The 19,872-nt window shown below is 45.8% G+C and overlaps 18 non-coding genes across 18 annotated transcripts; all 18 read left to right on the top strand.

Moving 5' to 3' along the window:
* The first annotated feature begins 364 nt into the window (after positions 1–364).
* Positions 365–436, top strand: TRNAW-CCA (transfer RNA tryptophan (anticodon CCA)). The gene has a single exon. It is a non-coding gene; the product is annotated as a tRNA-Trp (tRNA).
* A 997-nt stretch (positions 437–1,433) lies between these two features.
* TRNAW-CCA (transfer RNA tryptophan (anticodon CCA)) lies at positions 1,434–1,505 on the top strand. The gene has a single exon. It is a non-coding gene; the product is annotated as a tRNA-Trp (tRNA).
* Positions 1,506–2,706: 1,201 nt separating this feature from the next.
* Positions 2,707–2,778, top strand: TRNAW-CCA (transfer RNA tryptophan (anticodon CCA)). The gene has a single exon. It is a non-coding gene; the product is annotated as a tRNA-Trp (tRNA).
* Positions 2,779–3,134: 356 nt separating this feature from the next.
* TRNAW-CCA (transfer RNA tryptophan (anticodon CCA)) lies at positions 3,135–3,206 on the top strand. Its single transcript has one exon. It is a non-coding gene; the product is annotated as a tRNA-Trp (tRNA).
* Positions 3,207–4,623: 1,417 nt separating this feature from the next.
* On the top strand, positions 4,624–4,695 carry TRNAW-CCA (transfer RNA tryptophan (anticodon CCA)). The gene has a single exon. It is a non-coding gene; the product is annotated as a tRNA-Trp (tRNA).
* A 2,482-nt stretch (positions 4,696–7,177) lies between these two features.
* Positions 7,178–7,249, top strand: TRNAW-CCA (transfer RNA tryptophan (anticodon CCA)). The gene has a single exon. It is a non-coding gene; the product is annotated as a tRNA-Trp (tRNA).
* A 1,202-nt stretch (positions 7,250–8,451) lies between these two features.
* Positions 8,452–8,523, top strand: TRNAW-CCA (transfer RNA tryptophan (anticodon CCA)). The gene has a single exon. It is a non-coding gene; the product is annotated as a tRNA-Trp (tRNA).
* Positions 8,524–9,517: 994 nt separating this feature from the next.
* Positions 9,518–9,589, top strand: TRNAW-CCA (transfer RNA tryptophan (anticodon CCA)). The gene has a single exon. It is a non-coding gene; the product is annotated as a tRNA-Trp (tRNA).
* Positions 9,590–10,159: 570 nt separating this feature from the next.
* TRNAW-CCA (transfer RNA tryptophan (anticodon CCA)) lies at positions 10,160–10,231 on the top strand. The gene has a single exon. It is a non-coding gene; the product is annotated as a tRNA-Trp (tRNA).
* A 1,418-nt stretch (positions 10,232–11,649) lies between these two features.
* On the top strand, positions 11,650–11,721 carry TRNAW-CCA (transfer RNA tryptophan (anticodon CCA)). The gene has a single exon. It is a non-coding gene; the product is annotated as a tRNA-Trp (tRNA).
* Positions 11,722–13,142: 1,421 nt separating this feature from the next.
* On the top strand, positions 13,143–13,214 carry TRNAW-CCA (transfer RNA tryptophan (anticodon CCA)). The gene has a single exon. It is a non-coding gene; the product is annotated as a tRNA-Trp (tRNA).
* Positions 13,215–13,782: 568 nt separating this feature from the next.
* TRNAW-CCA (transfer RNA tryptophan (anticodon CCA)) lies at positions 13,783–13,854 on the top strand. The gene has a single exon. It is a non-coding gene; the product is annotated as a tRNA-Trp (tRNA).
* A 352-nt stretch (positions 13,855–14,206) lies between these two features.
* TRNAW-CCA (transfer RNA tryptophan (anticodon CCA)) lies at positions 14,207–14,278 on the top strand. Its single transcript has one exon. It is a non-coding gene; the product is annotated as a tRNA-Trp (tRNA).
* Positions 14,279–15,265: 987 nt separating this feature from the next.
* On the top strand, positions 15,266–15,337 carry TRNAW-CCA (transfer RNA tryptophan (anticodon CCA)). Its single transcript has one exon. It is a non-coding gene; the product is annotated as a tRNA-Trp (tRNA).
* Positions 15,338–16,120: 783 nt separating this feature from the next.
* Positions 16,121–16,192, top strand: TRNAW-CCA (transfer RNA tryptophan (anticodon CCA)). Its single transcript has one exon. It is a non-coding gene; the product is annotated as a tRNA-Trp (tRNA).
* Positions 16,193–17,613: 1,421 nt separating this feature from the next.
* On the top strand, positions 17,614–17,685 carry TRNAW-CCA (transfer RNA tryptophan (anticodon CCA)). Its single transcript has one exon. It is a non-coding gene; the product is annotated as a tRNA-Trp (tRNA).
* Positions 17,686–18,039: 354 nt separating this feature from the next.
* On the top strand, positions 18,040–18,111 carry TRNAW-CCA (transfer RNA tryptophan (anticodon CCA)). The gene has a single exon. It is a non-coding gene; the product is annotated as a tRNA-Trp (tRNA).
* Positions 18,112–19,748: 1,637 nt separating this feature from the next.
* Positions 19,749–19,820, top strand: TRNAW-CCA (transfer RNA tryptophan (anticodon CCA)). Its single transcript has one exon. It is a non-coding gene; the product is annotated as a tRNA-Trp (tRNA).
* Positions 19,821–19,872: the final 52 nt, after the last annotated feature.

Raw genomic sequence — 19,872 nt, 5'->3', positions numbered from 1 at the left:
TGCGGGTCATATTCTCTTTTTCATTATTTTCATCTATCTGTCTATCTACTTATTTGTCTGTCTACAATGACTTGTCTCTTCACCTGTGCTTCATCGACAGAAAGCCGAGCAAAACATGCTACCGTGTGTGTGCGGAGGGCGACCCTGAACGGACTCGGTGGCGACACGGTAGCACGTCTGACTCAATATCAGAAGGTTGCGTGTTCGAACCACATCCGGGTCAAGTTCTCTTCTTTATTATTTTCATGTATCTGTCTATCTACTTATTTGTCTGTCTACAATGACTTGTCTCTTTACCTGTGCTTCCTCGACTGAAGGTCGTGCAACACATGCTACCGCGTATGTGTGAATGGCTACTCAAACGGACTCGGTGGCGCAACGGTAGCGCGTCTGACTCCAGATCAGAAGGTTGCGTGTTCGAATCACGTTCGGGTCAAATACTCTTTTCTAATATTTTCATCTATCTGTCTATCTACTTATTTGTCTGTCTACAATGACTTGTCTCTTTACCTGTGTTTCATCGACAGAAGGCCGAGCAAAACATGCTACCGCGTGTGTGCGAACGGCTACCTTAAGCGGACTCGGTGGTGCAACTTTAGCACGTCTGACTCTAGATCAGAAGGTTGCGTGTTCTAATCACGTCCGGGTCAAATTCTCTTTTTATGACTTTCATCTATCTGTTTATCTACTTACTTGTCCTTCTACAATGACTTGTCCCTTTACCTTTGCTTCTTCGACAGAAGGCCGTGCGAAACATGCTACCACGTATGTGCGAACGGCTACCCTGAACGGACTCGGTGGCGACACGGTAGCACGTCTGACTCCATATCAGAAGGTTGCGTGTTCGAACCACGTCCGGGTCAAGTTCTCTTCTTTATTATTTTCATCTATCTGTCTATCTACTTATTTGTCTGTCTACAATGACTGGTCTCTTCACCTGCGCTTCATCGACAGAAAGCCGAGCAAAACATGCTACCGCGTGTGTGCGAAGGGCAACCCTATAAGCGGACTTGGTGGCGCAACGGTACCACGTCTGACTCCAGATCAGAAGGTTGTGTGTGCGAATCACGTTTGGGTCAAATTCTCTTTTTATTATTTTTATCTATCTGGATATCTACTTATTTGTCTGTCTACAATGACTTGTCCCTTTACTTGGGATTCATCGACAGAAGGCCGAACAAAACATGCTACCATGTTTGTGCGAACGGCTACCCTGAGCGGACTCGGTTGCGACACAGTAGCACGTCTGACTCCAGATCAGAAGTTCGCGTGTTCGAATCACGTCCGTGTTAATTTCTTTTTTTATTATTTTCATCTATCTGTCTATCTACCTATTTGCCTGTCTACAATGACTTGTCTCTTTACCTGTGCTTAATCGACAGAAAGCCGAGCAAAACATGCTACCGCGTGTGTGCGAACGGCTACCCTAAGCGGACTCGGTGGCGCAACAGTAGCGCGTCTGACTCCATATCAGAAGGTTGCGTGTTCGAACCACGTCCGGGTCAAGTTCTCTTCTTTATTAATTTCATCTATCTGTCTATCTACTTATTTGTCTGTCTACAATGACTGGTCTCTTCACCTGTGCTTCATCGACAGAAAGCCGAGCAAAACATGCTACCGCGTGTGTGCGAAGGGCAACCCTATAAGCGGACTTGGTGGCGCAACGGTACCACGTCTGACTCCAGATCAGAAGGTTGTGTGTGCGAATCACGTTTGGGTCAAATTCTCTTTTTATTATTTTTATCTATCTGTCTATCTACTCTTTTGTCTGTCTACAATGACTTGTCCCTTTACCTGTGCTTCATCGACACAAGACCGATCAAAACATGCTACCGCGTGTGTGAAAACGGCTACACTAAGTGGACTCGGTGGCGACACGGTAGCACGTCTGACGCCATATCAGAAGGTTGCGTGTTCGAACCACGTCCGGGTCAAGTTCTCTTCTTAATATTTTCATCTATCTGTCTATCTACTTATTTGTCTGTCTACAATGACTTGTCTCTTCACCTGTGCTTCATCGACAGAAGGCCGAGCAAAACATGCTACCGCGTGTGTGCGAACGGCTACACTAAATGGACTCGGTGGCAAAACTTTAGCGCGTCATACTCCAGATCAGAAGATTGCGTGTTCGAACCATGTGCGGGTCAAATTCTCTTTTTTGTTATTTTTATCTGTCTATCTACTTATTCGTCATTCTACAATGACTTGTCTCTTTACCTGTGCTTCATCGACAGAAGGCCGAGAAAACCTTCTACCGCGTGTGTGCGAACGGCTGCGCCAAGTGGACTCGGTGGCGACACAGTAGCACGTCTGACTTCAGATCAGAAGTTCGCGTGTTTGAATCACGTCCGTGTTAATTTTTTTATTATTTCCATCTATCTGTCTATCTACCTATTTGTCTGTCTACAATGACTTGTCTCTTTACCTGTGCTTCATCGACAGAAGGCCGAGCAAAACATGCTACCGCGTGTGTGCGAACGGCTACCCTAAGCGGACTCTGAGGAGCAACGGTAGCGCGTCAGACTCCAGATTAGAAGGTTGCGTGTTCGAATCACGTCCGGGTCAAATTCTCTTTTTATGAATTTCATCTATCTGTTTATCTACTTATTTGTCCTTCTACAATGACTTGTCCTTTTATCTTTGCTTCGTCGACAGACGGCCGTGCAAAACATGCTACCGCGTATGTGCGAACGGCGACCCTGAACGGACTCGTTGGCGCAATGGTAGCGCGTCTGACTCCAGATCAGAAGGTTGCGTGTTCGAATCATGTCCGGGTCAAATTCTCTTTTTTATATTTTCATCTATCTGTCTATCTACTTATTTGTCTGTCTACGATGACTTGTCTCTTCATTTGTGCTTCATCGACAGAAGGCCGAGCAAAACATGCTACCGCGTGTGTGCGAAGGGCAACCCTATAAGCGGACTTGGTGGCGAAACGGTACCACGTCTGACTCCAGATCAGAACGTTGTGTGTTTGAATCACGTTTGGGTCAAATTCTCTTTTTATTATTTTTATCTATCTGGATATCTACTTATTTGTCTGTCTACAAAGACTTGTCCCTTTACTTAAGAATTATCGACAGAAGGCCGAGCAAAACTTGCTACCACGTTTGTGCGAACGGCTACCCTAAGCAGACTCGGTGGCGCAACGGTAGCGCGTCTGACTCCAGATCTGAAGGTTCCGTGTTCGAATCGCGTCTGGGTCAAATCCTCTTTTTTATTATTTTCAACTATCTGTCTATCTACTTATTTGTCTGTCTAAAATGACGAGTCTCTTTACCTGTGCTTAATCGACAGAAAGCCGAGCAAAACATGCTACCGCGTGTGTGCGAACGGCTACCCTAAGCGGACTCGGTGGCGCAACGGTAGCGCGTCTGACTCCATATCAGAAGGTTGCGTGTTCTAATCACGTCCGGGTGAAGTTCTCTTCTTTATTAATTTCATCTATCTGTCTATCTACTTATTTGTCTGGCTACAATGACTGGTCTCTTCACCTGTGCTTCATCGACAGAAAGCCGAGCAAAACATGCTACCGCGTGTGTGCGAAGGGCAACCCTATAAGCGGACTCGGTGGCGCAACGGTACCACGTCTGACTCCAGATCAGAAGGTTGTGTGTGCGAATCACGTTTGGGTCAAATTCTCTTTTTATTATTTTTATCTATCTGTCTATCTACTCTTTTGTCTGTCTACAATGACTTGTCCCTTTACCTGTGCTTTATCGACACAAGGTCGATCAAAACATGCTACCGCGTGTGTGAAAACGGCTACACTAAGTGGACTCGGTGGCGACACGGTAGCACGTCTGACTCCATATCAGAAGGTTGCGTGTTCGAACCACGTCCGGGTCAAGTTCTCATCTTTATTATTTTCATCTATCTGTCTATCTACTTATTTGTCTGTCTACAATGACTTGTCTCTTCACCTGTGCTTCATCGACAGAAGGCCAAGCAAAACATGCTACCGCGTGTGTGCGAACGGCTACTCTAAGTGGACTCGGTGGCACAACTTTAGCGCGTCATACTCCAGATCAGAAGATTGCGTGTTCGAACCATGTGCGGGTCAAATTCTCTTTTTTGTTATTTTTATTTGTCTATCTACTTATTCGTCATTCTACAATGACTTGTCTCTTTACCTGTGCTTCATCGACAGAAGGCCGAGCAAAACATGCTACCGCGTGTGTGCGAACGGCTGCGCCAAGTGGACTCGGTGGCGACACAGTAGCACGTCTGACTTCAGATCAGAAGTTCGCGTGTTTGAATCACGTCCGTGTTAATTTTTTTATTATTTCCATCTATCTGTCTATCTACCTATTTGTCTGTCTACAATGACTTGTCTCTTTACCTGTGCTTCATCGACAGAAGGCCGAGCAAAACATGCTACCGCGTGTGTGCGAACGGCTACCCTAAGCGGACTCTGAGGAGCAACGGTAGCGCGTCAGACTCCAGATCAGAAGGTTGCGTGTTCGAATCACGTCCGGGTCAAATTCTATTTTTATGAATTTCATCTATCTGTTTATCTACTTATTTGTCCTTCTACAATGACTTGTCCTTTTACCTTTGCTTCGTCGACAGACGGCCGTGCAAAACATGCTACCGCGTATGTGCGAACGGCGACACTGAACGGACTCGTTGGCGCAATGGTAGCGCGTCTGACTCCAGATCAGAAGGTTGCGTGTTCGAATCACGTCCGGGTCAAATTCTCTTTTCTAATATTTTCATATATCTGTCTATCTACTTATTTGTCTGTCTACAATGACTTGTCCCTTTACCTGTGCTTCATCGACACAAGGCCGATCAAAACATGCTACCGCGTGTGTGAAAACGGCTACACTAAGTGGACTCGGTGGCGACACGGTAGCACGTCTGACTCCATATCAGAAGGTTGCATGTTCGAACCACGTCCGGGTCAAGTTCTCTTCTTTATTATTTTCATGTATCTGTCTATCTACTTATTTGTCTGTCTACAATGACTTGTCTCTTTACCTGTGCTTCCTCGACTGAAGGTCGTGCAAAAATGCTACCGCGTATGTGTGAATGGCTACTCAAACGGACTCGGTGGCGCAACTTTAGCACGTCTGACTCTAGATCAGAAGGTTGCATGTTCTAATCACGTCCGGGTCAAATTCTCTTTTTATGACTTTCGTCTATCTGTTTATCTACTTATTTGTCCTTCTACAATGACTTGTCCCTTTACCTTTGCTTCGTCGACAGAAGGCCGTGCGAAACATGCTACCGCGTGTGTGCGAACGGCTACTCTAAGTGGACTCGGTGGCGCAACTTTAGCGCGTCATACTCCAGATCAGAAGGTTGCGTGTTCGAACCATGTGCGGGTCATATTCTCTTTTTTATTATTTTCATCTATCTGTCTATCTACTTATTTGTCTGTCTACAATGACTTGTCTCTTCACCTGTGCTTCATCGACAGAAAGCCGAGCAAAACATGCTACCGTGTGTGTGCGAAGGGCGACCCTGAACGGACTCGGTGGCGACACGGTAGCACGTCTGACTCCATATCAGAAGGTTGCGTGTTCGAACCACGTCCGGGTCAAGTTCTCTTCTTTATTATTTTCATGTATCTGTCTATCTACTTATTTGTCTGTCTACAATGACTTGTCTCTTTACCTGTGCTTCCTCGACTGAAGGTCGTGCAAAACATGCTACCGCGTGTGTGCGAAGGGCAACCCTATAAGCGGACTTGGTGGCGCAACGGTACCACGTCTGACTCCAGATCAGAAGGTTGTGTGTGCGAATCACGTTTGGGTCAAATTCTCTTTTTATTATTTTTATCTATCTGGATATCTACTTATTTGTCTGTCTACAATGACTTGTCCCTTTCTTTGGGATTCATCGACAGAAGGCCGAACAAAACATGCTACCATGTTTGTGCGAACGGCTACCCTAAGCGGACTCGGTTGCGACACAGTAGCACGTCTGACTCCAGATCAGAAGTTCGCGTGTTCGAATCACGTCCGTGTTAATTTCTTTTTTTATTATTTTCATCTATCTGTCTATCTACCTATTTGCCTGTCTACAATGTCTTGTCCCTTTACCTGTGCTTCATCGACACAAGGCCGATCAAAACATGCTACCGCGTGTGTGAAAACGGCTACACTAAGTGGACTCGGTGGCGACACGGTAGCACGTCTGACTCCATATCAGAAGGTTGCGTGTTCGAACCACGTCCGGGTCAAGTTCTCTTCTTAATTATTTTCATCTATCTGTCTATCTACTTATTTGTCTGTCTACAATGACTTGTCTCTTCACCTGTGCTTCATCGACAGAAGGCCGAGAAAAACATGCTACCGCGTGTGTGCGAACGGCTACTCTAAGTGGACTCGGTGGCACAACTTTAGCGCGTCATACTCCAGATCAGAAGATTGCGTGTTCGAACCATGTGCGGGTCAAATTCTCTCTTTTGTTATTTTTATCTGTCTATCTACTTATTCGTCATTCTACAATGACTTGTCTCTTTACCTGTGCTTCATCGACAGAAGGCCGAGCGAAACATGCTACCGCGTGTGTGCGAACGGCTGCGCCAAGTGGACTCGGTGGCGACACAGTAGCACGTCTGACTTCAGATCAGAAGTTCGCGTGTTTGAATCACGTCTGTGTTAATTTTTTTATTATTTCCATCTATCTGTCTATCTACCTATTTGTCTGTCTACAATGACTTGTCTCTTTACCTGTGCTTCATCGACAGAAGGCCGAGCAAAACATGCTACCGCGTGTGTGCGAACGGCTACCCTAAGCGGACTCTGAGGAGCAACGGTAGCGCGTCAGACTCCAGATCAGAAGGTTGCGTGTTCAAATCACGTCCGGGTCAAATTCTCTTTTTATGACTTTCATCTATCTGTTTATCTACTTATTTGTCCTTCTACAATGGCTTGCCCCTTTACCTTTGCTTCGTCGACAGAAGGCCGTGCGAAACATGCTACCGCGTGTGTGCGAACGGCTACTCTAAGTGAACTCGGTGGCGCAACTTTAGCGCGTCATACTCCAGATCAGAAGGTTGCGTGTTCGAACCATGTGCGGGTCATATTCTCTTTTTTATTATTTTCATCTATCTGTCTATCTACTTATTTGTCTGTCTACATTACTTGTCTCTTCACTTGTACTTCATCGACAGAAAGCCGAGCAAAACATGCTACCGCGTGTGTGTGAACCGCTACCCTAAGCGGACTCGGTGGCGCAACGGTAGCGCGTCTGACTCCATATCAGAAGGTTGCGTGTTCGAACCACGTCCGGGTCAAGTTCTCTTCTTTATTAATTTCATCTATCTGTCTATCTACTTATTTGTCTGTCTTCAATGACTGGTCTCTTCACCTGTGCTTCATCGACAGAAAGCCGAGCAAAACATGCTACCGCGTGGGTGCGAAGGGCAACCCTATAAGCGGACTTGGTGGCGCAACGGTACCACGTCTGACTCCAGATCAGAAGGTTGTGTGTGCGAATCACGTTTGGGTCAAATTCTCTTTTTATTATTTTTATCTATCTGTCTATCTACTCTTTTGTCTGTCTACAATGACTTGTCCCTTTACCTGTGCTTTATCGACACAAGGTCGATCAAAACATGCTACCGCGTGTGTGAAAACGGCTACACTAAGTGGACTAGGTGGCGACACGGTAGCACGTCTGACTCCATATCAGAAGGTTGCGTGTTCGAACCACGTCCGGGTCAAGTTCTCTTCTTTATTATTTTCATCTATCTGTCTATCTACTTATTTGTCTGTCTACAATGACTTGTCTCTTCACCTGTGCTTCATCGACAGAAGGCCGAGCAAAACATGCTACCGCGTGTGTGCGAACGGCTACTCTAAGTGGACTCGGTGGCACAACTTTAGCGCGTCATACTCCAGATCAGAAGATTGCGTGTTCGAAGCATGTGCGGGTCAAATTCTCTTTTTTGTTATTTTTATCTGTCTATCTACTTATTCTTCATTCTACAATGACTTGTCTCTTTACCTGTGCTTCATCGACAGAAGGCCGAGCAAAACATGCTACCGCGTGTGTGGAACGGCTGCGCCAAGTGGACTCGGTGGCGACACAGTAGCACGTCTGACTTCAGATCAGAAGTTCGCGTGTTTGAATCACGTCCGTGTTAATTTTTTTATTATTTCCATCTATCTGTCTATCTACCTATTTGTCTGTCTACAATGACTTGTCTCTTTACCTGTGCTTCATCGACAGAAGGCCGAGCAAAACATGCTACCGCGTGTGTGCGAACGGCTACCCTAAGCGGACTCTGAGGAGCAACGGTAGCGCGTCAGACTCCAGATCAGAAGGTTGCGTGTTCGAATCACGTCCGGGTCAAATTCTCTTTTTATGAATTTCATCTATCTGTTTATCTACTTATTTGTCCTTCTACAATGACTTGTCCTTTTACCTTTGCTTCGTCGACAGACGGCCGGGCAAAACATGCTACCGCGTATGTGCGAACGGCGACCCTGAACGGACTCGTTGGCGCAATGGTAGCGCGTCTGACTCCAGATCAGAAGGTTGCGTGTTCGGATCACGTCCGGGTCAACTTCTCTTTTCTAATATTTTCATATATCTGTCTATCTACTTATTTGTCTGTCTACAATGACTTGTCCCTTTACCTGTGCTTCATCGACACAAGGCCGATCAAAACATGCTACCGCGTGTGTGAAAACGGCTACACTAAGTGGACTCGGTGGGTACACGGTAGCACGTCTGACTCCATATCAGAAGGTTGCGTGTTCGAACCACGTCCGGGTCAAGTTCTCTTCTTTATTATTTTCATGTATCTGTCTATCTACTTATTTGTCTGTCTACAATGACTTGTCTCTTTACCTGTGCTTCCTCGACTGAAGGTCGTGCAAAAATGCTACCGCGTATGTGTGAATGGCTACTCAAACGGACTCGGTGGCGCAACTTTAGCACGTCTGACTCTAGATCAGAAGGTTGCGTGTTCTAATCACGTCCGGGTCAAATTCTCTTTTTATGACTTTCATCTATCTGTTTATCTACTTATTTGTCCTTCTACAATGACTTGTCCCTTTACCTTTGCTTCGTCGACAGAAGGCCGTGCGAAACATGCTACCGCGTGTGTGCGAACGGCTACTCTAAGTGGACTCGGTGGCGCAACTTTAGCGCGTCATACTCCAGATCAGAAGGTTGCGTGTTCGAACCATGTGCGGGTCATATTCTCTTTTTCATTATTTTCATCTATCTGTCTATCTACTTATTTGTCTGTCTACAATGACTTGTCTCTTCACCTGTGCTTCATCGACAGAAAGCCGAGCAAAACATGCTACCGTGTGTGTGCGGAGGGCGACCCTGAACGGACTCGGTGGCGACACGGTAGCACGTCTGACTCAATATCAGAAGGTTGCGTGTTCGAACCACGTCCGGGTCAAGTTCTCTTCTTTATTATTTTCATGTATCTGTCTATCTACTTATTTGTCTGTCTACAATAACTTGTCTCTTTACCTGTGCTTCCTCGACTGAAGGTCGTGCAAAACATGCTACCGCGTATGTGTGAATGGCTACTCAAACGGACTCGGTGGCGCAACGGTAGCGCGTCTGACTCCAGATCAGAAGGTTGCGTGTTCGAATCACGTTCGGGTCTAATTCTCTTTTCTAATATTTTCATCTATCTGTCTATCTACTTATTTGTCTGTCTACAATGACTTGTCTCTTCACCTGTGCTTCATCGACAGAAAGCCGAGCAAAACATGCTACCACGTGTGTGCGAAGGGCAACCCTATAAGCGGACTTGGTGGCGCAACGGTACCACGTCTGACTCCAGATCAGAAGGTTGTGTGTGCGAATCACGTTTGGGTCAAATTCTCTTTTTATTATTTTTATCTATCTGGATATCTACTTATTTGTCTGTCTACAATGACTTGTCCCTTTACTTGGGATTCATCGACAGAAGGCCGAACAAAACATGCTACCATGTTTGTGCGAACGGCTACCCTGAGCGGACTCGGTTGCGACACAGTAGCACGTCTGACTCCAGATCAGAAGTTCGCGTGTTCGAATCACGTCCGTGTTAATTTCATTTTTTATTATTTTCATCTATCTGTCTATCTACCTATTTGCCTGTCTACAATGACTTGTCTCTTTACCTGTGCTTAATCGACAGAAAGCCGAGCAAAACATGCTACCGCGTGTGTGCGAACGGCTACCCTAAGCGGACTCGGTGGCGCAACAGTAGCGCGTCTGACTCCATATCAGAAGGTTGCGTGTTCGAACCACGTCCGGGTCAAGTTCTCTTCTTTATTAATTTCATCTATCTGTCTATCTACTTATTTGTCTGTCTACAATGACTGGTCTCTTCACCTGTGCTTCATCGACAGAAAGCCGAGCAAAACATGCTACCGCGTGTGTGCGAAGGGCAACCCTATAAGCGGACTTGGTGGCGCAACGGTACCACGTCTGACTCCAGATCAGAAGGTTGTGTGTGCGAATCAGGTTTGGGTCAAATTCTCTTTTTATTATTTTTATCTATCTGTCTATCTACTCTTTTGTCTGTCTACAATGACTTGTCCCTTTACCAGTGCTTCATCGACACAAGACCGATCAAAACATGCTACCGCGTGTGTGAAAACGGCTACACTAAGTGGACTCGGTGGCGACACGGTAGCACGTCTGACGCCATATCAGAAGGTTGCGTGTTCGAACCACGTCCGGGTCAAGTTCTCTTCTTAATTATTTTCATCTATCTGTCTATCTACTTATTTGTCTGTCTACAATGACTTGTCTCTTCACCTGTGCTTCATCGACAGAAGGCCGAGCAAAACATGCTACCGCGTGTGTGCGAACGGCTACACTAAATGGACTCGGTGGCAAAACTTTAGCGCGTCATACTCCAGATCAGAAGATTGCGTGTTCGAACCATGTGCGGGTCAAATTCTCTTTTTTGTTATTTTTATCTGTCTATCTACTTATTCGTCATTTTACAATGACTTGTCTCTTTACCTGTGCTTCATCGACAGAAGGCCGAGAAAACCTTCTACCGCGTGTGTGCGAACGGCTGCGCCAAGTGGACTCGGTGGCGACACAGTAGCACGTCTGACTTCAGATCAGAAGTTCGCGTGTTTGAATCACGTCCGTGTTAATTTTTTTATTATTTCCATCTATCTGTCTATCTACCTATTTGTCTGTCTACAATGACTTGTCTCTTTACCTGTGCTTCATCGACAGAAGGCCGAGCAAAACATGCTACCGCGTGTGTGCGAACGGCTACCCTAAGCGGACTCTGAGGAGCAACGGTAGCGCGTCAGACTCCAGATTAGAAGGTTGCGTGTTCGAATCACGTCCGGGTCAAATTCTCTTTTTATGACTTTCATCTATCTGTTTATCTACTTATTTGTCCTTCTACAATGACTTGTCCCTTTACCTTTGCTTCGTCGATAGAAGGCCGTGCGAAACATGCTACCGCGTGTGTGCGAACGGCTACTCTAAGTGGACTCGGTGGCGCAACTTTAGCGCGTCATACTCCAGATCAGAAGGTTGCGTGTTCGAACCATGTGCGGGTCATATTCTCTTTTTTATTATTTTCATCTATCTGTCTATCTACTTATTTGTCTGTCTACAATGACTTGTCTCTTCACTTGTACTTCATCGACAGAAAGCCGAGCAAAACATGCTACCGCGTGTGTGCGAAGGGCAACCCTATAAGCGGACTTGGTGGCGCAACGGTAGCGCGTCTGACTCCAGATCAGAAGGTCAAGTGTTCGAATCACGTCCAAGTCAAATTCTCTTTTTTATTATTTTCATCTATCTGTCTATCTACTCTTTTGTCTGTCTACAATGACTTGTCCCTTTACCTGTGCTTCATCGCCACAAGGCCGATCAAAACATGCTACCACGTGTGTGAAAACGGCTACACTAAGTGGATTCGGTGGCGACACGGTAGCACGTCTGACTCCATATCAGAAGGTTGCGTGTTCGAACCACGTCCGGGTCAAAATCTCTTCTTTATTATTTTCATCTATCTGTCTATCTACTTATTTGTCTGTTTACAATGACTTATCTCTTCACCTGTGCTTTATCGACAGAAGGCCGAGCAAAACATGCTACCGCGTGTGTGTGAAGGGACACCCTATGAGCGGACTTGGTGGCGCAACGGTGCCACGTCTGACTCCAATCTGAAGGTTGCGTGTTCGAATCGCGTCTGGTTCAAATCCTCTTTTTTATTATTTTCAACTATCTGTCTATCCACTTATTTGTCTGTCTACAATGACTTGTCTCTTTACCTGTGCTTCATCGACAGAAGGCCGAGCAAAACATGCTACCGCGTGTGTGCGAACGGCTACTCTAAGTGGACTCGGTGGCGCAACTTTAGCGCGTCATACTCCAGATCAGAAGGTTGCGTGTTCGAACCATGTGCGGGTCATATTCTCTTTTTTGTAATTTTTATCTGTCTATCTACTTATTCGTCATTCTACAAGGACCTGTCTCTTTACCTGTGCTTCATCGAAAGAAGGCCGAGCAAAACATGCTACCACGTGTGTGCGAACGGCTGCGCTAAGTGGACTCGGTGGTGACACAGTAGCACGTCTGACTCCAGATAAGAAGTTCGCGTGTTCGAATCACGTCCGTGTTAATTTCTTCTTTTAATATTTTCATCTATTTGTCTATCTACCTATTTTTCTGTCACCAATGACTTGTCTCTTTACCTGTGCTTCATCGACAGAAGGCCGAGCAAAACATGCTACCGCGTGCGTGCGAACGGCTACCCTAAGCGGACTCTGAGGCGCAACGGTAGCGCGTCAGACTCCAGATCAGATGGTTGCGTGTTCGAATCACGTCCGGGTCAAATTCTCTTTTTTATTATTTTCGTCTATCTGTCTATCTACTCTTTTGTCTGTCTACAATGACTTGTCTCTTTACCTGTGCTTCATCGACAGCAGGCCAAGCAAAACATGCTAACACGTGTGTGCGAACGGCTACCCTAAGCGGACTCTGAGGCGCAACGATAGCGCGTCAGACTCCAGATCAGAAGGTTGCGTGTTCGAATCACGTCTGGGTGAAATTCTTTGTTTTTTTATTTTCCACTATCTGTCTATCTACTTATTTGTCTGTCTACAATGACTTGTCTCTTTACCTGTGCTTCCTCGACTGAAGGCCGTGCAAAACATGCTACCGCGTGGGTGTGAATGGCTACTCAAACGGACTCGGTGGCGCAACGGTAGCGCGTCTGACTCCAGATCAGAAGGTTGCGTGTTCGAATCACGTTCGGGTCAAATTCTCTTTTTTACTATTTTCGTCTATCTGTCTATCTACTTATTTGTCTGTCTACAATGACTTGTCTCTTTACCTGTGTTTCATCGACAGAAGGCCGAGCAAAACATGCTACCACGTGTGTGCAAACGGCTACCTTAAGCGCACTCGGTGGTGCAACTTTAGCACGTCTGACTCCAGATCAGAAGGTTGCGTGTTCTAATCAAGTCCGGGTCAAGTTCTCTTTTTATGAATTTCATCTATTTGTTATTCTACTTATTTGTCCTTCTACAATGACTTTTCTCTTTACCTTTGCTTCGTCGACAGAAGGCCGTGCAAAACGTGCTACCGCGTATGTGCGAACGGCGACCCTGAACGGACTCGGTGGCGCAACGGTAGCGCGTCAGACTCCAGATCAGAAGGTTGCGTGTTCTAATCACATCCGGGTAAAATTCTCTTTTTATGAATTTCATCTATCTGTTTATCTACTTATTTGTCCTTCTACAATGACCTGTCCCTTTACCTTTGCTTCGTCAACAGAAGGCAGTGCAAAACATGCTACCGCGTATTGTCGAACGGCGACCCTGAACGGACTCGGTGGCGCAATGGTAGCGCGTCTGACTCCAGATCAGAAGGTTGCGTGTTCGAATCATGTCCGGGTCAAATTCTCTTTTTTATTATTTTCATCTATCTGTCTATCTACTTATTTGTCTGTCTACAATGACTTGTCTCTTCACCTGTGCTTCATCGACAGAAGGCCGAGCAACACATGCTACCGCGTGTGTGCGAAGGGCAACCCTATCAGCGGACTTGGTGGCGAAACGGTACCACGTCTGACTCCGGATCAGAACGTTGTGTGTTTGAATCACGTTTGGGTCAAATTCTCTTTTTATTATTTTTATCTATCTGGATATCTACTTATTTGTCTGTCTACAAAGACTTGTCCCTTAAGAATTATCGACAGAAGGCCGAGCAAAACTTGCTACCACGTTTGTGCGAACGGCTACCCTAAGCAGACTCGGTGGCGCAACGGTAGCGCGTCTGACTCCAGATCAGAAGGTTGTGTGTGCGAATCACATTTGGGTCAAATTCTCTTTTTATTATTTTTATCTATCTGTCTATCTACTCTTTTGTCTGTCTACAATGACTTGTCCCTTTACCTGTGCTTCATCGACACAAGGCCGATCAAAACATGCTACCGCGTGTGTGAAAACGGCTACACTAAGTGGACTCGGTGGCGACACGGTAGCACGTCTGACTCCATATCAGAAGGTTGCGTGTTCGAACCACGTCCGGGTCAAGTTCTCTTCTTAATTATTTTCATCTATCTGTCTATCTACTTATTTGTCTGTCTACAATGACTTGTCTCTTCACCTGTGCTTCATCGACAGAAGGCCGAGCAAAACATGCTACCGCGTGTGTGCGAACGGCAACTCTAAGTGGACTCGGTGGCACAACTTTAGCGCGTCATACTCCAGATCAGAAGATTGCGTGTTCGAACCATGTGCGGGTCAAATTCTCTTTTTTGTTAGTTTTATCTGTCTATCTACTTATTCGTCATTCTACAATGACTTGTCTCTTTACCTGTGCTTCATCGACAGAAGGCCGAGCAAAACATGCTACCGCGTGTGTGCGAACGGCTGCGCCAAGTGGACTCGGTGGCGACACAGTAGCACGTCTGACTTCAGATCAGAAGTTCGCGTGTTTGAATCACGTGCGTGTTAATTTTTTTATTATTTCCATCTATCTGTCTATCTACCTATTTGTCTGTCTACAATGACTTGTCTCTTTACCTGTGCTACATCGACAGAAGGCCGAGCAAAACATGCTACCGCGTGTGTGCGAACGGCTACCCTAAGCGGACTCTGAGGAGCAACGGTAGCGCGTCAGACTCCAGATCAGAAGGTTGCGTGTTCGAATCACGTCCGGGTCAAATTCTCTTTTTATGAATTTCATCTATCTGTTTATCTACTTATTTGTCCTTCTACAATGACTTGTCCTTTTACCTTTGCTTCGTCGACGGACGGCCGTGCAAAACATGCTACCGCGTATGTGCGAACGGCGACCCTGAACGGACTCGTTGGCGCAATGGTAGCGCGTCTGACTCCAGATCAGAAGGTTGCGTGTTCGAATCACGTCCGGGTCAAATTCTCTTTTCTAATATTTTCATATATCTGTCTATCTACTTATTTGTCTGTCTACAATCACTTGTCCCTTTACCTCTGCTTCATCGACACAAGGCCGATCGAAACATGCTACCGCGTGTGTGAAAACGGCTACACTAAGTGGACTCGGTGGCGACACGGTAGCACGTCTGACTCCATATGAGAAGGTTGCGTGTTCGAACCACGTCCGGGTCAAGTTCTCTTCTTTATTATTTTCATGTATCTGTCTATCTACTTATTTGTCTGTCTACAATGACTTGTCTCTTTACCTGTGCTTCCTCGACTCAAGGTCGTGCAAAAATGCTACCGCGTATGTGTGAATGGCTACTCAAACGGACTCGGTGGCGCAACTTTAGCACGTCTGACTCTAGATCAGAAGGTTGCGTGTTCTAATCACGTCCGGGTCAAATTCTCTTTTTATGACTTTCATCTATCTGTTTATCTACTTATTTGTCCTTCTACAATGACTTGTCCCTTTACCTTTGCTTCGTCGACAGAAGGCCGTGCGAAACATGCTACCGCGTGTGTGCGAACGGCTACTCTAAGTGGACTCGGTGGCGCAACTTTAGCGCGTCATACTACACATCAGAAGGTTGCGTGTTCGAACCATGTGCGGGTCATATTCTCTTTTTTATTATTTTCATCTATCTGTCTATCTACTTATTTGTCTGTCTACAATGACTTGTCTCTTCACCTGTGCTTCATCGACAGAAAGCCGAGCAAAACATGCTACCGCGTGTGTGCAAAGGGCAACCCTATAAGCGGACTTGGTGGCGCAACGGTAGCGCGTCTGACTCCAGATCAGAAGGTCAAGTGTTCGAATCACGTCCAAGTCAAATTCTCTTTTTTATTAATTTCATCTATCTGTCTATCTACTCTTTTGTCTGTCTACAATGACTTGTCCCTTTACCTGTGCTTCATCGACACAAGGCCGATCAAAACATGCTACCACGTGTGTGAAAACGGCTACACTAAGTGGACTCGGTGGCGACACGGTAGCACGTCTGACTCCATATCAGAAGGTTGCGTGTTCGAACCACGTCCGGGTCAAGTTCTCTTCTTTATTATTTTCATCTATCTGTCTATCTACTTATTTGTCTGTCTACAATGACTTATCTCTTCACCTGTGCTTTATCGACAGAAGGCCGAGCAAAACATGCTACCGCGTGTGTGCGAAGGGACACCCTATAAGCGGACTTGGTGGCGCAACGGTGCCACGTCTGACTCCAATCTGAAGGTTGCGTGTTCGAATCGCGTCTGGTTCAAATCCTCTTTTTTATTATTTTCAACTATCTGTCTATCCACTTATTTGTCTGTCTACAATGACTTGTCTCTTTACCTGTGCTTCATCGACAGAAGGCCGAGCAAAACATGCTACCGTGTGTGTGCGAACGGCTACTCTAAGTGGACTCCGTGGCGCAACTTTAGCGCGTCATACTCCAGATCAGAAGGTTGCGTGTTCGAACCATGTGCGGGTCATATTCGCTTTTTTGTTATTTTTATCTGTCTATCTACTTATTCGTCATTCTACAAGGACCTGTCTCTTTACCTGTGCTTCATCGAAAGAAGGCCGAGCAAAACATGCTACCGCGTGTGTGCGAACGGCTGCGCTAAGTGGACTCGGTGGCGACACAGTAGCACGTCTGACTCCAGATCAGAAGTTCGCGTGTTCGAATCACGTCAGTGTTAATTTCTTCTTTTATTATTTTCATCTATTTGTCTATCTACCTATTTTTCTGTCACCAATGACTTGTCTCTTTACCTGTGCTTCATCGACAGAAGGCCGAGCAAAACATGCTACCGCGTGTGTGCGAACGGCTACCCTAAGCGGACTCTGAGGCGCAACGGTAGCGCGTCAGACTCCAGATCAGAAGTTTGCGTGTTCGAATCACGTCCGGGTCAAATTCTCTTTTTTATTATTTTCGTCTATCTGTCTATCTACTCTTTTGTCTGTCTACAATGACTTGTCTCTTTACCTGTGCTTCATCGACAGCAGGCCAAGCAAAACATGCTAACACGTGTGTGCGAATGGCTACCCTAAGCGGACTCTGAGGCGCAACGATAGCGCGTCAGACTCCAGATCAGAAGGTTGCGTGTTCGAATCACGTCTGGGTGAAATTCTTTGTTTTATTATTTTCCACTATCTGTCTATCTACTTGGTTGTCTGTCTACAATGACTTGTCTCTTTACCTGTGCTTCCTCGACTGAAGGCCGTGCAAAACATGCTACCGCGTGTGTGTGAATGGCTACTCAAACGGACTCGGTGGCGCAACGGTAGCGCGTCTGACTCCAGATCAGAAGGTTGCGTGTTCGAATCACGTTCGGGTCAAATTCTCTTTTCTATTATTTTCATCTATCTGTCTATCTACTTATTTGTCTGTCTACAATGACTTGTCTATTTACCTGTGTTTCATGAAAGAAGGCCGGGCAAAACATGCTACCGCGTGTGTGCGAACGGCTACCTTAAGGGCACTCTGTGGTGCAACTTTAGCACGTCTGACTCCAGATCAAAAGGTTGCGTGTTCTAATCACGTCCGGGTCAAGTTCTCTTTTTATGAATTTCATCTATCTTTTATTCTACTTATTTGTCCTTCTACAATGACTTTTCCCTTTACCTTTGCTTCGTCGACAGAAGGCCGTGCAAAACATGCTACCGCGCATGTGCGAACGGCGACCCTGAACGGAATCGGTGGCGCAACGGTAGCGCGTCTGACTCCAGATCAGAAGGTTGCGTGTTCGAATCACGTCCGGGTCAAATTCTCTTTTTTAATATTTTCATCTATCTCTCTATCTACTTATTTGTCTGTCTACAATGACTTGTCCCTTTACCTGTGCTTCATTGACACAAAGCCGATCAAAACATGCTACCGCGTGTGTGAAAACGGCTACACTAAGTGGACTCGGTGAAGACACGGTAGCCCGTCTGACTCCATATCAGAACGTTGCGTGTTCGAACCACGTCCGGGTCAAGTTTTCTTCTTTATTATTTTCATTTATCTGTCTATCTACTTATTTGTCTGTTTACAATGACTTGTCTCTTCACCTGTGCTTCATCGACAGAAGGCCGAGCAAAACATGCTACCGCGTGTGTGAAAACGGCTACACCAAGTGGACTCGTTGGTGACACGGTAGCCCGTCTGACTCCATATCAGAACGTTGCGTGTTCGAACCACGTCCGGGTCAAGTTCTCTTCTTTATTATTTTCATCTATCTGTCTATCTACTTATTTGTCTGTCTACAATGACTTGTCTCTTCACCTGTGCTTCATCGACAGAAGACCGAGCAAAACATGCTACCGCGTGTGTGTGAAGGGCAACCCTATAAGCGGACTCGGTGGTGCAACTTTAGCATGTCTGACTCCAGATCAGAAGGTTGCGTGTTCGAACCATGTCCGCGTCAAGTTCTCTTCTTCATTATTTTCATTTATCTGTCTATCTACTTATTTGTCTGTTTACAATGACTTGACTCTTCACCTGTGCTTCATCGACAGAAGGCCGAGCAAAACATGCTACCGCGTGTGTGCGAACGGCTACTCTAAGTGGACTCGGTGGCACAACTTTAGCGCGTCATACTCCAGATCAGAAGATTGCGTGTTCGAACCATGTGCGGGTCAAATTCTCTTTTTTGTTATTTTTATCTGTATATCTACTTATTTTTCATTCTACAATGACTCTTCTCTTTACCTGTGCTTCATCGAGAGAAGGCCGAGCAAAACATGCTACCGCGTGTGTGCGAACGGCTGCGCTAAGTGGACTCGGTGGCGACTTGGTAGCACGTCTGAATCCAGATCAGAAGGTTAGGTGTTCGAATCAAGTCCAAGTCAAATTCTCTTTTTTATTATTTTCATCTATCTGTCTATCTACTCTTTTGTCTGTCTACAATGACTTCTCTCTTTACCTGTGCTTCATCGACAGCAGGCCAAGAAAAACATGCTAACACGTGTGTGCGAATGGCTACCCTAAGCGGACTCTGAGGCACAACGGTAGCGCGTCAGACTTCAGATCAGATGGTTGCGTGTTCGAATCACGTCTTGGTTAAATTCTTTCTTTTATTATTTTCCACTCTCTGTCTATCTACTTATTTGTCTGTCTACAATGACTTGTCTCTTTACGTGTGCTTCCTCGACTGAAGGCCGTGCAAAACATGCTACTGCGTGTGTGCGAACGGCTACCTTAAGAGGACTCGGTGGTGCAACTTTAGCGCGTCAGACTCCAGATCAGAAGGTTGCGTGTTCTAATCACATCCGGGTAAAATTCTCTTTTTATGAATTTCATCTATCTGTTTATCTACTTATTTGTCCTTCTACAATGACCTGTCCCTTTACCTTTGCTTCGTCAACAGAAGGCAGTGCAAAACATGCTACCGCGTATGTGCGAACGGCGACCCTGAACGGACTCGGTGGCGCAATGGTAGCGCGTCTGACTCCAGATCAGAAGGTTGCGTGTTCGAATCATGTCCGGGTCAAATTCTCTTTTTTAATATTTTCATCTATCTGTCTATCTACTTATTTGTCTGT

Source organism: Rhipicephalus microplus, chromosome 5 (assembly GCF_043290135.1).
Source record: "Rhipicephalus microplus isolate Deutch F79 chromosome 5, USDA_Rmic, whole genome shotgun sequence".
Lineage (NCBI taxonomy): Eukaryota > Metazoa > Arthropoda > Arachnida > Ixodida > Ixodidae > Rhipicephalus > Rhipicephalus microplus.
The sequence above is the reverse complement of the archived record's forward strand: the minus strand, read 5'-3'. Positions and strand labels throughout refer to the sequence as shown.